Genomic DNA, 5,000 nt, shown 5'->3' on the forward strand with positions numbered 1-5,000 from the left:
TTGTACTTCGTTCAGTTACGTATTGCTAGCTGGGGAAGGAGGGATACAGGAAGGTAGAGCTGGGGGAGGAGGGGTAGAGGAGGTAGAGCTGGGGAAGGAGGGGGTAGAGGAGAGGTAGAGCTGGGGAAGGAGGGGTAGAGGAGAGGTAGAGCTGGGGGAAGGAGGGATACAGGGAGAGGTAGAGCTGGGGGAGGAGGGGTAGAGGAGAGGTAGAGGCTGGGAAGGAGGGGGTAGAGGAGAGGTAGAGCTGGGGGAAGGAGGGATAGAGGAGAGGTAGAGCTGGGGAAGGAGGGGTAGAGGGAGAGGTAGAGCTGGGGGAAGGAGGGTAGAGGAGAGGTAGAGCTGGGGAAGGAGGGATAGAGGAGAGGTAGAGCTGGGGAAGGAGGGGTAGAGAGGAGAGGTAGAGTTGGGGAAGGAGGGATAAGGAGAGGTAGAGCTGGGGGAAGGAGGGATAGAGGAGAGGCAGAGTTGGGGAAGGAGGGTACAGGAGAGGTAGAGCTGGGGGAGGAGGGATGGAGGGGAGAGGTGGGAGTTGGGGAAGGAGGGGTACAGGAGATGTAGAGCTGGGAAGGAGGTAGAGGAGAGGCAGAGCTGGAAGGAGGGGTACCCAGGGGAGAGGTAGAGCTGGGGAAGGAGGGGTACAGGAGAGGTAGAGCTGGGGAAGGAGGGATGGAGGAGAGGTAGAGCTGGGGAAGGAGGGGTAGAGGAGAGGTAGAGCTGGGGAAGGAGGGGTAGAGGAGAGGTAGAGTTGGGGAAGGAGGGGTACAGGAGATGTAGAGCTGGGAAGGAGGGATAGAGGAGAGGTAGAGTTGGGGAAGGAGGGTACAGGAGAGGTAGAGCTGGGAGGAGGGTAGAGGAGAGGTAGAGTTGGGGAATGAGGGGTAGAGGAGATGTAGAGCTGGGGAAGGAGGGAAGGAGATGGATGGGGGAAGGAGGGATGGAGAGATGTAGAGCTGGGGAAGGAGGGATAGAGGAGAGGTAGAGTTGGGGAAGGAGGGGTACAGGAGAGGTAGAGCTGGGGAAGGAGGGGTAGAGGAGAGGTAGACCTGGGGAAGGAGGGATAGAGGAGAGGTAGAGTTGGGGGAAGGAGGGGTACAGGAGAGGTATGAGCTGGGGAGGAGGGGTAGAGGAGAGGTAGACCTGGGGAAGGAGGGATAGAGGAGAGGTAGAGTTGGGGAAGGAGGGATAGAGGAGAGGTAGAGCTGGGGAGGAGGGGTACAGGAGAGGTAAAGGAGAGGTCAAGCTGGGGAATGACAGGTAGAGGAGAGGTAGAGCTGGGGAAGGAGGGCAAAGGAAAGACAACAGAACAGGTTTTTAGAAATGTTAGCAAATGTATTGAAAATAAAAACTGAAATATAACATTTACATCAGTATTCAGACCCTTTATTCACTACGTTGTTGAAGAAACTTTGGCAGCGACTACAGACTCAATTTTTTGGGGGATGACGCTACAAGCTTGGCACACCTGTATTTGGGGAGTTTCTCCCATTCTTCTCTGCAGATCCTCTCAAGCTCTGTCAGGTTGGATGGGAACTGTTGATGCACAGCTATTTTCAGGTCTCTCCAGAGGTGTTTGATCGGGTTCAAGTCCGGGCTTTGGCTGGGCCATTCGATGACATTCAGAGACTTGTCCCAAAGCCACTCCTGCGTTGTCTTGGCTGTGCGCTTAGGGTCATTGTCCTGTTGGAAGGTGAACCTTTGCTCCAGTCTGAGTTCCTGAGCACTCTGGTGCAGGTTTTCATCGAGGATCTCTCTGTACTTGGCTCCATTCATCTTTCCTCGATCCTGACTAGTCTCCCAGTCCCTGCCGCAAAAACATCCCCACAGCATGATGCTGCCACCACCATGCTTCACCATGGGGATGATGCCAGGTTTCCTTGAGACGTGACGCTTGGTATTCATGCCAAAGTGTTCAATCTTGGTTTCATCAGACCAGAGACTCTTGTTTCTCATGGTTGAAGACCCTTTAAGTGGCTTTGTCAAACTCCAAGCCGGGTTGTTGAAGCCTGTCAAACATAATCCAGGTAGAAGCAGGAATTCCCCAGGGTAGCTGTTTAAGCCACTTGCTTTTTTCAATCAGTGTGTCTATGTATGCGCATGACTCAACACTATACACGTCAGCTACAACAGTGATGACTGCAACACTTAACAAAGAGCTGCAGTTAATTTCAGAATGGGTGGCAAGAATAAGTTAGTTCTAAATACTTCTAAAACTAAAAGCATTGTATTTGGAACAAAACACTCACTAAACATTAAACCTCAACTACAGTGCATCTCGTAATGAATAATGTGTAAATTGAGCAAATTGAGGTGACTAAAGTGCTTTGAGTAACCCTGGATTGTAAACTGTCATGGTCAGAACATATTGATACAACAGTAGCTAAGATGGGGGAGTCTGTCCATAATAAAGAGCAGTCTGTTTAAATGACAAGCACACAGCTCAGACAGCCACAAGACAGTAGCTAAGAGTCTGTCTATAATAAAGCACTGCTCTGCATTCTTAACAACACTGTCAACAAGGCAGGTCCTACAGGCCCTAGTTTCTACATTCTTAACAACACTATCAACAAGGCAGGTCCTACAGGCCCTAGTTTCTACCTTCTTAACAACACTATCAACAAGGCAGGTCCTACACAGGCCACTATCAACAAGGCAGATCCTTTTTCTACCTTAACAACACTTAACAGGCCCTCGTTTCTACCTCCTTAACAACACTATCAACAAGGCAGGTCCTACAGGCCCTAGTTTCTACCTTCTTAACAACACTATCAACAAGGCAGGTCCTACAGGCCCTAGTTTCTACCTTCTTAACAACACTATCAACAAGGCAGGTCCTACAGGCCCTAGTTTCTACCTTTTCTCAACAAGGCAGGTTCTACAGGCCCTAGTTTCTACCTTCTTAACAACACTATCAACAAGGCAGGTCCTGCAGGCCCTAGTTTCTATCCTTCTTAACAACACTATCAACAAGGCAGGAACTACAGGCCTAGTTTTTACCTTCTTAACAACACTATCAACAAGGCAGGTCCTACAGGCCCTAGTTTCTACCTTCTTAACAACACTATCAACAAGGCAGGTCCTACAGGCCCTAGTTTCTACCTTCTTAACAACACTATCAACAAGGCAGGCCCTACAGGCCCTAGTTTCTACCTTCTTAACACTATCGACAAGGCAGGTCCTACAGGACCTCGTTTCTGCTTTCTTAACAACACTATCAACAAGGCAGGTCCTACAGGCCCTAGTTTCTACCTTCTTAACAACACGATTAACAAGGCAGGTCCTACAGGCCCTAGTTTCTACCTTCTTAGCAACACTATCAACAAGGCAGGTCCTACAGGCCCTAGTTTCTGCCTTCTTAACAACACTATCAACAAGGCAGGTCCTACAGGCCCTAGTTTCTACCTTCTTAACAACACTATCAACAAGGCAGGTCCTACAGGCCCTGGTTTCTACCTTCTTAACAACACTATCAACAAGGCAGGTCCTACAGGCCCTAGTTTCTACCTTCTTAACAACACTATCGACAAGGCAGGTCCTACAGGACCTCGTTTCTGCTTTCTTAACAACACTATCAACAAGGCAGGTCCTACAGGCCCTAGTTTCTACCTTCTTAACAACACGATTAACAAGGCAGGTCCTACAGGCCCTAGTTTCTACCTTCTTAGCAACACTATCAACAAGGCAGGTCCTACAGGCCCTAGTTTCTACCTTCTTAGCAACACTATCAACAAGGCAGGTCCTACAGGCCCTAGTTTCTGCCTTCTTAACAACACTATCAACAAGGCAGGTCCTACAGGCCCTAGTTTCTACCTTCTAACAACACTATCAACAAGGCAGGTCCTACATGCCCTAGTTTCTACCTTCTTAACAACACTATCAACAAGGCAGGTCCTACAGGCCCTAGTTTCTACCTTCTTAACAACACTATCAACAAGGCAGGTCCTACAGGCTCTAGTTTCTGCCTTCTTAACAACACTATCAACAAGGCAGGTCCTACAGGCCCTAGTTTCTACCTTCTTAACAACACTATCAACAAGGCAGGTCCTACAGGCCCTCGTTTCTACCTCTCTTAACAACACTATCAACAAGGCAGGTCCTACAGGCCCTAGTTTTTACCTTCTTAACAACACTATCAACAAGGCAGGTCCTACAGGCCCTAGTTTCGACCTTCTTAACAACACTATCAACAAGGCAGGTCCTACAGGCCCTAGTTTCTACGTTCTTAACAACACTATCAACAAGGCAGGTTCTACAGGCCTAGTTTCTACCTTCTTAACAACACTATCAACAAGGCAGGTCCTACAGGCCCTAGTTTCTATCCTTCTTAACAACACTATCAGCAAGGCAGGAACTACAGGCCCTAGTTTTTACCTTCTTAACAACACTATCAACAAGGCAGGTCCTACAGGCCCTAGTTTCTACCTTCTTAACAACACTATCAACAAGGCAGGTCCTACAGGCCCTAGTTTCTACCTTCTTAACAACACTATCAAGGCAGGCCCTACAGGCACCTGGTTTCTACCTTCTTAACAACACTATCGACAAGGCAGGTCCTACAGGACCTCGTTTCTGCTTTCTTAACAACACTATCAACAGGCCCGGGTCCTACAGGCCCTAGTTTCTACCTTCTTAACAACACGATTAACAAGGCAGGTCCTGCAGGCCCTAGTTTCTACCTTCTTAGCAACACTATCAACAAGGCAGGTCCTACAGGCCCTAGTTTCTGCCTTCTTAGCAACACTATCAACAAGGCAGGTCCTACAGGCCCTAGTTTCTACCTTCTTAACAACACTATCAACAAGGCAGGTCCTACAGGCCCTAGTTTCTACCTTCTTAACAACACTATCAACAAGGCAGGTCCTACAGGCCCTAGTTTCTACCTTCTTAACAACACTATCGACAAGGCAGGTCCTCTGGAGGACCTCGTTTCTGCTTTCTTAACAACACTATCAACAAGGCAGGTCCTACAGGCCTAGTTTCTACCTTCTTAACAACACGAT

The 5,000-nt window shown here is 48.6% G+C and overlaps 1 long non-coding RNA gene across 7 annotated transcripts in view; it reads left to right on the forward strand.

Moving 5' to 3' along the window:
- Positions 1–3,374: 3,374 nt before the first annotated feature.
- Positions 3,375–5,000, forward strand: part of LOC127920359 (uncharacterized) — a 3,756-nt gene continuing 2,130 nt past the window's right edge. For all 7 annotated transcript variants that reach the window (XR_008106061.1, XR_008106060.1, XR_008106066.1 and 4 more), the window contains exons 1-2: positions 3,375–3,532; positions 4,756–4,908. This is a non-coding gene — a long non-coding RNA (uncharacterized LOC127920359). The remainder of the gene's footprint in view (positions 3,533–4,755; positions 4,909–5,000) is intronic.

Source organism: Oncorhynchus keta, unplaced genomic scaffold, assembly GCF_023373465.1.
Source record: "Oncorhynchus keta strain PuntledgeMale-10-30-2019 unplaced genomic scaffold, Oket_V2 Un_contig_1914_pilon_pilon, whole genome shotgun sequence".
NCBI classification, from domain to species: domain Eukaryota; kingdom Metazoa; phylum Chordata; class Actinopteri; order Salmoniformes; family Salmonidae; genus Oncorhynchus; species Oncorhynchus keta.